This window comes from Rhinolophus ferrumequinum, chromosome 19, assembly GCF_004115265.2.
Source record: "Rhinolophus ferrumequinum isolate MPI-CBG mRhiFer1 chromosome 19, mRhiFer1_v1.p, whole genome shotgun sequence".
Taxonomy (NCBI): domain Eukaryota; kingdom Metazoa; phylum Chordata; class Mammalia; order Chiroptera; family Rhinolophidae; genus Rhinolophus; species Rhinolophus ferrumequinum.
The window spans coordinates 35,273,709-35,286,109 of NC_046302.1; positions in this window are offsets into that span (position 1 = coordinate 35,273,709).

A 12,401-nucleotide genomic window follows, 5' to 3' on the forward strand; every position below is an offset into this window, starting at 1 on the left:
TATAGAATGTTCACCAGAAATAGACATATATTTACCTAGTATTTTCAGTGAAACATCTTTGAAAACACAGAATTAAAATTTTAATGGATTAGCTTATTCCACTTATGTATATGCGACATGAAGTTTAAGAATACCATATTTTTTTTATCTTCCGATCCAGCACCACACACACACACACACACACACACACACACACACACACAAGTACAGCCTCTCCCCTCCTCCCTTCCCCACCCCTCCCCAGTGGCTCTGATCTTTTCATTAAAGAAAAATCACTCTTACAGGGTTCTCCTGAGGATGTGTGATTACAGATGACGCCAAGGAGCTCTCGGGGAGCTTTTAATAGGGAAGACACCGGACAAAGCAAATAGCAGGTCATTTTTCTAAGAGACGGGCCCCCTGGCATGAGGAAGCTTTCTGGGCTGCCTCTCCTTTTGTGTTTTTATTTGATTTTTAATAAAGAATATTAAGACTCTGAGCTGCCTGCCTCCCCCTGCACCAACCCCCAAACACAGAATTACATTTGAGAGGCTAGATGGAGGGAACCATAGCCCCATGGGAAGTGTGGAGCTAAGGAAACAGCATGCATGAACCTTTTACCTCTGCTCGCTGTCTTGAGGCAGAGTGACGACAAGCCACCTCATCTTAAACGGTTGCCTGCCTGATGGGGCCTCATTAGAAGTCTAGGACGACAATTGGCACGCCTGTGCAGACCCTACTTATCTGTTATTGATGGCTGCTTTCACTCCTTTCCTTCTCAGAAAGTGTCTCCTTTTGCCACCCCCAAACCCAACCCTCTCTCTTGTCATTAGACAATGGCTAGAGTTAAATATAGGCTGTGTCCAAAGGAATACGTAGTACGGGCCCTTACACTCATTACACCACTTTTTTAAATCAAAGAAAGTAATACCTTAGTAGCATGGAGATAGATCACGTCCCTGCTTTCAAATTTTAATGAGACAATCATGTGATAACTTCTGAATTTTCTATTTGTACTTCAATTTAGTTATTGCCTTGATGGAACCACACCTAAGAGATAATAGAGTTGATGATGGAACTTTTTAATGGTCTGGAATGGCAGTCATGTATCTCATGCTCTCTCCCTCCCTCCCTCTTCCATTCCCTTTAAAATACACTGTCTGCTCGGTCCAAGCTTTGTCAGGCACTTTCCCAGGGAAGGGACACACTCCTCAGACCCTTGCCCAAACTTGGCCCAGCATTAGTCCTGTGTACACGTCACTTGATAATTGATATTTGTAATTTCATTAGTCAAAACTGCACTGTTTTGTTTGTACAGGTTATCCACGGAAACCTATGCTTATATGTCCATGCCTTAGTGTAAACGACTTCCTCATGCTTTGAAAAAAAGCAGGTATTAAAATGAACAGAAATAATAGGGTTTGTGGATGCGGACCACCACAGGAAGATCCAAGGAAAACATCAGAGATATGGGGGGGGGGGACAGAGAGAAAGAGAGAGAGAGAGAGAGAGAGAGAGAGAGAGAGAGAGAGAGAGAGAGATCTGTGAGACTGTCAGTGCCAATAAGGATGCTTGCTTAATTCACAATTTGGCCAAAGATCCACTCTTCCTTTATTCTAAAATTCAAATGCGGAAATCGCTCCCAGAACCGTTTGTTCAGTGCTGCTGGTGGAAAAATATTTACAGGTCTTCCTTCATAGCTGATTCTGGCTAGCATTGAGCCAAATCTGGGAGGAGACAGCAAAGTACACAGCAGGAGATCCGTGATAAGATGATATGTAGTGTGACATTTAGACTTTGTTTTTAAATAGATTTATAATGCTCCATGTATTTTTTTTTTCCTTGTCACTAACATGTTTTCCCCCAAATATGCTTATACATTCTCCTCCAGGCTTGATTTCCCTGGTAAGGTGAGTGCATCAGAAACGGAGATTTTTTTTTTTTTTTTTTTTTTTAACATAACAGTCCATGATGAATGAAGGTTAGAAGCAGGTGCCAGAGAAACAAAGTGGCCAGAAAGTCAGGTTTGGAATCAGTCCAGTCTCCCTGTGGCAGCCTCAGGCTGCCTTCTCTTTCACACTCAGTGGCTATAACAACCCCAAGCTGTTTGCCAGTGTCAGCCCTCCCTCCTCACAGTACCAGAGCCTGGGAGACTATATGCATTGGAAGGAACATGAAGTTCATTCTTCAGCCAAGAGTTGGAGCAACGGCCTGCTATAGATGACACGGGGAAAGTGGTTCTCAAGCCATTGATGAGTTTTCAAAAAAAATACTTACTAGATGAAGAAAATGCCATGTTCTAATGGAAATGTTGAAGAAAGACCCTTGGGTGAAAGAATGTGGGTGCGGATAATGAGTGGACTTGTTCTTGGTCTTGGGGTTGTTACAGGGAGGATGGGGGCTCGTCAGGTCATGTGCTCTCTTGACGGAGAAGAAGGAGATAAATGCCCTCTAACACCTCTTTTTTTGTGTGTGATTTCATGAGTTTTCACTGCAGAATAAAATTCATTTCTGTGGGTTCTACCGACATTACAAATCCTGGCACTCATGTGGGGTGAACAGTATAGCCATACTTTTCCACCTTGGGACTGGAGAACTCAGATCTGTAGGGATCAGGCAGGTCATATAAATGATTAAACAGCAGAGTGAGGGCTAGACTGATTGCCATATACCAGAATTTGGTTCAGTCTGGAGGGATTGTTCTCTTAGTCAAGAGAATTTAGAAAGCTTCCTTGTGCCTCTGTGTGTATGTACTCTTCCAATTTTAAATGTTGACTACGTAGTTATGTTTTTAAAATCCTTGTGGTGCAAACAGAAGACATCTGCTGCATGGAACTTTTCTAAACTCTACCAGTTTGTCTTTGTGCCTCCTCCCAAAAGTATTCAGATTATATTGACAGACTTCTTAACAGTCTTTTGAAGAGATCTTTCAAGAATATGGAAGGGAGGAGGGTTAGCAACTCCACGTAGAGAGACAAAGTAGAATGATGCTACTTGTAATATATTTACAATGGTAACACAAAAGGGCAGAAAGGAAAACCCTGAGAAAAAAGGGTTCCATTGAAGATACATCTTACATGTATTGTGTGTGTTATTTCCACCACCTACAGGGATTAGTTTTGAGGCTTTGAGGCAGAAATTAGAAATAATAAGAGAATTGTTTGGGTATGTTAAAGGGTTTTGTCTCCGTTTACTTTTTTGAAAAGTACCAAGTAATTTTATGGTTTCAATAACTCTCGTTTGTGCATTTCAGAACAGTGACCTCTTGGGACAAATAATATTTATTTGGGTGAAGTTGTAAAATGCACAATTTGTATCTGAAAACCAGAACTTGACAGCAAGTTGTTTGTATCTTTTTTTAAATCAAATATTTCGGGGGGAAAAAAAAAGAAAAACAATCTTCTCATTTTTATAACTAGAAACAGAGTATCTCATAATGAGGATAGAGCTTTTCAATTGTGAAAAGTGATGCCACAAATGACTGCGAAGCATAAATTCTCCACACACACAAAATGTTACAACTTTCATGCCAGTAATATTATTCTTCTAAGATGGCCTTAAGCTATAAGAAAATATATGTTTTCCCACAGAGGATAAGGTCCAGACTGCTCGAGTTAAATATCTGGTATCACTTTCTACACAGTCCCATAGTTATGAGTGTTCACCATAATGCCATGAAATCACATCATAAATCTAGGTAACCACTTCCTTTTATATTCATTATTTGGGAGCAGAGGCAATGCTCAGAATTAGAAGCAGCGTCTAACTGTTCTGTTAGGAAGAAAAGGCTATAATACTGTTTTTTGTTTTTTGTTTTTTTAACAAACTCATTTCGGCATGTTGTACAATCAGAATGTATTAACCCAGTTCTAACACCTATAATATGAAGATTTTTTTATCTGACAAAATGTTTTTTGTCCAATAAGTAATTTAACTATGAATTCACATGGTATAATTATTGCTATTTCAATGATATAAGACAAAATTAGCTGCATTCATTTTGTCTTTCAAAAATTAAAATCTGAGATACATTGGTGGTACAAAATAAAAATAAGGTATAATTGCATCCTCAGGACTAGGTTCCCAACACAACCTCATTTAAGTAAAGTTATCCTTGACCACCCAGATTCTCATTCAAACTCCTTTGTGTGTGTCTTCGGGCCAGTCTATGAGGTATCCCTCCCATTTCTCAGATTCTTTTCTGGAGAGAACCCATCTTGAGATCCCTTATCCATGTCCCCTGTTCAAATTACTGTTCAAATAAGTTTTCAAATGATTACTTACTTATACTTCAGTGTGTGTTTGTCACTTCCATTTTAAAGTATATTTCTAAGTATAATGAAAAGCTTTAATTTATGGAAATGAAATCTCAGGCATTCAAATAAAAAAAGGAACATATATATGGGGTAAAAATAATACTTTTCAAAGTCCCCTAAAGCCACTCAAAGAATGTAGCTACACTATTATATTACTCTTGTGACATCCCAGTTGTCTTCAAGGAACATACAATCTAGAGTTATGACTGATGATGTGAAATAACTGTCAAACCAATTGACATATAATTAAGTGTAGACTGTTGTGTCGTAGGCTGCCATGAAGAAGCCACAAAAACAGGGGGTAGTCAAGGAATGCTAGACAAAAAGCCCCTGTCATTTTGAAGGAAATTAAGAAAGAAATTTGGAAACTGAATTGGCTTTTGGCCAATTTTGCTCTCACTCTTTCTATTCCTTTATGTACCACGTTCTTTAGGCTCCCTCAGTTTTCTCTGAAATGCCACTTTTTTTTTTTTTTTTAATTTAGAAGCTGTTAGAGCCAGATCAAAAGAAGTCATGGACATTTCTCACTTTGGCCATTGTAAATGAATTCATTAATTCATCAGTGAATCTTTGTATACATCCCTAGGCAAGTTCCACTCCATGTGAGAATGTTCTTCCAGAAAACAATATGTGTGTGTGCACGTATACATGTGTATATATATGTGTATATATAGAGAAATATATATATGTATACATCTATATCTATATCTATATCTATATGAAGGATATATATATGAAGGGAAGAAGATCATTGCAAAACATATGTTCAACAAAGGATTCATAGGCAGAACATACAAAGAATTTCTAACGCTCACTTTAAAATATCAACCCAATGTAGAAATGGACACTTGAACAGGCGCCTGATAAAAAAGGGTATCCAAATATCCAATAATCATACAAAAATTAATCATAGGGAAATGAACATTAAAACCGTAATGCAAAATTCCCAAGTTCAACACAATCACTAAAATGAAAGAGACAAAAATCAGACCACTGCATGAATATGGAGTGACTGAATCTCTTATACAATTCTGATAGAAAGGTAAAGAGGTAAAGTACTTTGGAAAACAGTTTATAGTATGTGCTAAAGCTGAACACATGCATACTCTATGACCCAGCAAGTCCACCTGTCTACCCAAAAGAAATGAGTGCTTATATCCCCCAAAAGACATGAACGAGAATTGTTCACAACAACACTATTGGTAATCACCTCAGAATGGAAGCTACCCAAAAGACCACGAGAAGTAGACAGGATAAATATATTCTCATATTTTCACACAGTGGAATACTGTATAGCAACTAAAATAAAAAATCTCTAAATGCATGCAACAGTGTAGATAAACCTCACAGACATATAACTGAGTAAAAGAAAGGTAAAATTATAGGATTAGAAGTTAGGGTAGTGGTTTTCCTTCGTGAGCGTAAGGGGACGTGACAAGTGAGATGCATTCTACAGTCCGATAATGTTCTCTTTCTTGATCTGGGTCCTAATTACATGAGTGTGTTCACTGTTTTGAAAACTACGTGAGTATGATTTTTGTACTTTTCTTCGAAGAGGAATATGATTTGAGTGTTTTTTATTATATGTATGCTATCTCTTTAAAGTAGAAAAAAAAGCCCACAAAAATTATTTCAGTCAGTACATTCTAAACATTTCCCCACTAATATTTGTCCTAGGAGAAAGTAAGAATGTCACTTACTTTCTTACTTTCTATAAGAAAGGAACATTCTATAACACTTCCCTTTTCCAGTTGGGTAGATGCCCGGAGTCTAGTATGAGAAGTACATTGGGTTGAATTTATTTTTCTACTGAAGATAGAAAAAGTAAGCGATGAGACTGTGAAAGATTTTCTGACAACTCCCTAAGGGAAGAGGAGCTACAGCATGGAGAATGTGTGTCCTGCAAGAGAACCTCTTTTATTGTCATGGCAAGGAAAACGGGGTGAGTGAGGAACTCTAGTGAAACAGTTGTTCCGTTCCCTAAAACCAAAACTCAAAGTATCATTGCAAGGCAAGAAAAGGAGCACAAGGAAGAGGTGTATGAAGAGAACTGATCTGTGGCAAATATTGCATTGTTAACATATAATGGAAAGAGATCTAATATCCTTGGGTAGGAAACTCAGCTGCTAAACTAATGCGGAAGGCTGTGGTGGACCACTTTTAACTGTCCACCCAAACCAGTTTCCACTGACCATAAACTCAAGCTGCATATGCTAAAGTATTTACACCTAAAAATAAGTATAAATTATCTGAAGTATATACATGACTGTTCAATCAAATTCTTAAATTATGGCTTTTCTATTTTTTTGTAGAACAACTTGGCTTCCAAATTTGCTTTTTACAGTGGTTGGCGCAGATAAGCCATTGCCTACCTTCCTGAGAATCTAGGGTTTGGGCCACAAAGGAATCTTACCATGATGATGATACTTACTGAAAAAAGAAGCTATCAGCAGGACAAGAGAGTTCATGATAGAGAGTGTTCTGTAAAAAGCTAATCATGAGGTTTTTTTTTTTTTAAATTACCAGAATGTAAAAATCATATTAAAACACTTGATTTTGTCCATTTTCTTTTCCTGGCAGTACCTCCTTCCTCTCTAACTTCCTCCCTCCTTTTGGTATCTCACCAGTCTAAGACAACTCTATTACCTACTATGGAGAATTGAGGCAATTATTCAGGTAATTCAGTTTCAAAGTATATCATACAACACTGGTAACTGATCTTATTATTTCTCACAATATTGATGTTCTTGGTCTGAATAACCTTAATAAGTGTCCATTTGGCCTTTAAATTCACATGCAAAGGCAGCCTCCAGCAATTATCAAACAGAAGATGAAATTTTAAAGTCTCCTGGAGTATTCAATTTCTTTTTTTCCATGAGAACCCGGCTCTATTTTCATGACCACGTCAATTTTTGCATTTCAAAAAATATGGTTTGGAAAACTGAGAAGACAGATGACAATTCTCCTTGAAGCCCTTACCCTTTCTAGACCACAATGAATCAAACACATTTTTTTTTAAATTAAAGTATAGTTGACATACAATATTATATTAGTTTCAGGTGTACAACATAGGTCGTTATTCGCCATTTATATACCTTACGATATGATCACAGCACTAAGTCTGGTAACCATCTCTCATTGTGCAAAATTATCACAGTATTGTTTTCTATATTCCCCTTCACCTTTTTCACCCATTCCTGCACCCGCCTCCCTTCTGGCAACCATCAGTTTGATTTCTGTTCCTATGAGTCTGTTTTTGTTTTGTTTGCTTGTTTTTTCAAATTGCACATGTAAGTGAAATCATATGGTATTTGTCTTTTTCTGTCTGACTTATTTTACTTAGCATAATATCCTCTAAGTCCATCCATGTTGTCATGAATGGCAAGATTTCATTCTTTTTGTATTGCCGAATAATATTCCATTGTGTGTGTGTGTGTGTGTGTGTGTGTGTGTGTATGTACCATGTTTCTTTATCTGTTCATCTATTGGTAGGTAGCTTCCTTATCCTGGTTATTGTAGATAATGCTGCAATAAACATAAGTATGCATATATCCTTTCAAATTAGTGTTTTTGTTTTCTTTGGATAAATACCCAGAAGTGGAATTGATGGGTCATATAATAGTTTTCTTCCATTGTGGCTGCACCAATTTAAAATCCCACCAACAGTTCATGAGAGTTCATGAAGAATTCCTTGATCTGAGCCTGATTAGTGTTGTATCAGAAGAGACATTTGTGAAACTAATGATGACATCAGGTATGCTTCCACATTTACATTTCTCTCTAAATTGGAAAATTGATACTGCCTTCTCCTCCTGAAAACGCTGGATATGTACATATGTAGATCATTTTTATTAGCTAATGATTTAGAATCTAGTGGAAGGCTGCATCTATGAAGTCAGTAGTTTGCATACTTAATTAAAATTCTGTTAAATTTGTTTACCCATGCAAAATAATGATTTGAGGATTTGGGGATTAGAGGACTTTTGTTAGGGAGCTGGAATGTGCTGATATCATGGGCTTTCTTCATGGATTTTGTGAATAATATATATCGAAGCAATTATTCCACATTTCAGAGATTTGAGGCAGCATGGTTTGGGAAAAGTTATTTTTTAAATCCTCCCTCTTGAATGTACACATTTAGTCTCCAGTGAGGGGAAAAAAAAAAAAAAAAAAACTCAAAATGAGGTCTTCTCTCCTTGATTGGAAGGCAGCAAGTTCTCCAGAAGCTGTAGATGGGGACCCCGCTTGTCAGAGACTATTTTATAACATAGGAACAGACTGGGCCAGTGTGAACCGCCCCCCCCCCCCCCCCCCCCCGTGCTTTGCCAGAGCTTTACACCTAAGAAGACATGTGTTTCCACTTGTTCAATTATTTCTTGGCATTATTTAATGCTTTAAACTATTTTCAATGTTTTTAAACACACGTTTTTAAATTTCTCATCCCTGGCCCATAAGTTAGATAGGATAGTTTATGAACTCCTTTTTTAAGTGGAAATATTGAGTTCCAAAGATCCTAAGCATTCAAGACTCTGTGGCCAAAGTCACACAGACAGAACAGAAATAGGTGGGTACAGCCCTGAGTCTCCAGGGGCCTGGTGTCTGATATTTTAGCAAAATGCCTAAGTGTGACTCACTCCATTTGCTCTTATGTGACATATATAAAGGAAAGAACAAGAGTGGGACTGGGGTCGAGGAAGTCTCTCTGACTCTGTAATCAGCCATGGTCCTTTAAGAGGCAAGGGGGGAAATACTAGAACATTCCAGTCATGTTTTTTTCTCAGCTATGGTTATGGATGCTGGTGCAAAGTGTTACTGTTGTGTTTTTAAAGTCATGTTCCTTTGAAGCCTATTAAATATGCAAAAAATATATTTTAGGTACATACAGATAATAATATTACAATTTATATGTATTATATTATTTTTGCCCTTTGATTACTTGTCTGGATGGATTAGTTCAATAAACCAGATTAAAAATAATTAATCCATCAAAACGTATTTATTTGGTGCTTACTGTGTGCTTGGTTCTAGGTTACATACTGTGCAAGATACAGAAAAATATGAACATGGTCCCAATTTTGGTACTGACTATCTTCTATGAGGTGAGACATTCATACATGAAACCAAGAACCAATGAAATTCTAAAATACATCACTGACAGTAAGGATGAAGTGAAAAATCAGTATAGTAGAACCACTATCAGGTAGAGGCTAAATACTGGAGCCTTTGGGCCAGACTGTTCAGATTTAAAGCCAAGTTTACCATTCACCAGCTCTGTGGCCTCATTTTAGCCTCCCTTTACCTCAGTTTCCTCATCAGTCAAATAGAGATAATGATTTCAATTATTAGAGCTCCTATGAAGAGTAAATACATTAAATCAAGTAACATTCTGCATGCCCAATAATTATTGGCTATTATTATGTGCTGGGACAATCCTAAAGGTTTCATGCAGGTGGCAGGACTTAGAGTAAATCGCATACCATAAAATAACTTGAATGGAAGAGAGAATGGGTTCTGGGTCAGGTTAGCAGTGTAAATAAATGGCTTCAGTGGGAATGGAAGTAGCTTATGGACTAGTGGGAAAAGCAGGTCACCTGGACCAAAGGAGGCAGGTCAAGTGTAAATCGTGCTGAATATGCAGGGAGGTGTGGAAGAACGGGCGAAGAGATGGTTTCATGAAGAGCTGGGCTGGCGTGGAAGTGAGGTTACTAACCAAAATGCTCAAAGGCTGGAGAGGGAACCTTGCTCTGCCCACTGCTTCTTCTCTTCTTCTTTTTTTTAAATTCCAAAATCTGTATTACTGGTTTAAAAGCTTCTACTTGACAATAGGATGTTGCTAACTTCTTAGTTCTCATCAGATTCAAGCACATTCATTTACAAAGATAAGGCTGGCTGTATGGCCTCTTATGTAATTGTAGACTCAATAATATAGTTACTTGAAAGAAAAGATTCAGGTGATTATTTTAAATTTTGAAATTTTGAATTCTAGGAATTGATATTTTAATCCACACATGACCTGGACAACATTATGAATGAATGAATGAACGAGTGAGTGAATGAAACCAACAGTCCATGGGATGCTCTCCACATGGACTGTTCTGCTAGCACACATAGCCTCGGTGTCAGCCATTAAACAGGGACCGTGTTATATTTTAGAAACAGACAATGTTATATGTGATGTTCTTTTATTTCTTTTTCTACATCAGGCCACTGCCTGTTCTTAGGAGTGTCCATTGTTTCAGACCTTTATATTACTTGCCATTATTTTTCCTCCTCCCCAGTAAGCTTTCTCCCAAATTAAATATTTCTGACAGGTATCTAATTCCCAAGTCCCTTCTGGGAGATACTAGCTAATCGTACAGTGAACTCGATCATGAACGTCTTTATTTATTTATTTTCATTATTATTTATATTATATTTACACATCATATTAATTTATACCTCATATAATTTATACATCAAATTTTACAGGGCAGGCTTGGAAGTAGTATATATCAGTGATTTGACCATAAAAAAGAGCTTGTATCACCACTTTCTTCCTTAAGAAATTTGTGTTATGAAAAGTCAGTATTTCCAGTTTCAACTCTGACATGTACAAAGCTTGGAATTCATCCCTTCCATCTTCAACAAAAGAAAAAGTTTGAACAATCTGAAAATGAACAACCTTTCTTGGGCCTATCAAAGAATTGAGGTTGTAGGGCAAACCGACAATTCAAAAAGCTGGATAGACAGGTGAATCTAGAGAGTTATGGCTGAGACCTACTTACCTGCTGGAAATATCCCTTCATGGCTCTGGGTGGGTGGGGATATGGTAGTGAAGGTGTGAGTAAACACTGTGAAATAAACCCAGAGTGTTCTCTGTCACAAAGGCCTACGTCCCACGAGAAAACACTTTGCCTGAGGCTTAGGCCAGCTTGGAGAATGTCTTTCATTACAATCTAGCCCCTCCTCCTCTTCCTGTCTCACCAAAGTGAAGAAATAAAATCTATACAACTGGAGAGATACTTAGACTGAGATGTCATCATAAGATTACTGAATGCTTTCCCTCCCCCACTTCCACCCTTACTTACCATCACACCAATAAGGCTCCAGTAAAATATAAGCAGATTAGAGCTGAAAAAGGTGCAGGATACAGACTCTCGCCGAGGAGGCGTGCTTAGAGAAGCCCCAGTCAGGAAAAACATAAGCAATGACACATGAAAATGTGAAGCTTCTGTGACTTATGGCTACAGAAACATTAAACAATGCCCAACTTTTAGCCAATGTCACATAACAACTAACAGGAAAAGGCCTATTTGTGTCTGTTCATATTATCTAATACACAATGTCTGGCTTTCAACAAGAAATTAGATGTCTTGCCAAAAGGCGAAAAAAAAACACAGTCTGAACTTCTATTTGTCTGTGCCACATGCTTTCGATGGATTCTTATGGAAACTGCTAAGAAAAGATTGAACTGAGGGCCAGGAAGGAGGACGGGAGCCTATTTATCTGACGGGAGCCTATTTATCGATCTCCTCTCATTGTCTGACAGTCTCATAGTTCACATCTATGACTTAGTGTTCTTTCCTCTCGAGGGTTTCCCTGACCTCCCTGGGTACATCCTTCTGTTCTATACCCTCAGAGCACCAGACACCACAATTGCAATTGCACATTTCTGTGTATGATTTGATAAGGTTTGTCTCCTCCATTAAACTGTAAGTTGGAAAAGGGCAGAAACTGGATTTGTTTTTGCTTATTTTTGCTTTTTTTCCCCTCTTAACATTAACCCAATGCCTGATGCTCAACAAATGTTTGTTAAATGAATAGGTAAAAAAAATATTTTCAATGCCGTATCAGTTTGCTAGGCTGCCATACAAAGTACCAGAGTGGGTGGCTTAAATAGCAGAAATCTATTTCTTCACAATTTTGGAGGTTAGAAGTCTGAGATCGAGGTGTCAGCAGAGTTGGTCTCTGCACAGTCGTCTCTCTTGGACTAGCAACTGGCCATGTTCTCCTGTGTCTTCACGTGGTCTTGCCTCTATGTGTGTCTGTGTCCTAATCTTCTCTTATAAAGACTCCAGTCGTGTTGGATTAGGGCGCACCTAACAGGCTCATGTTAACTTTATTATC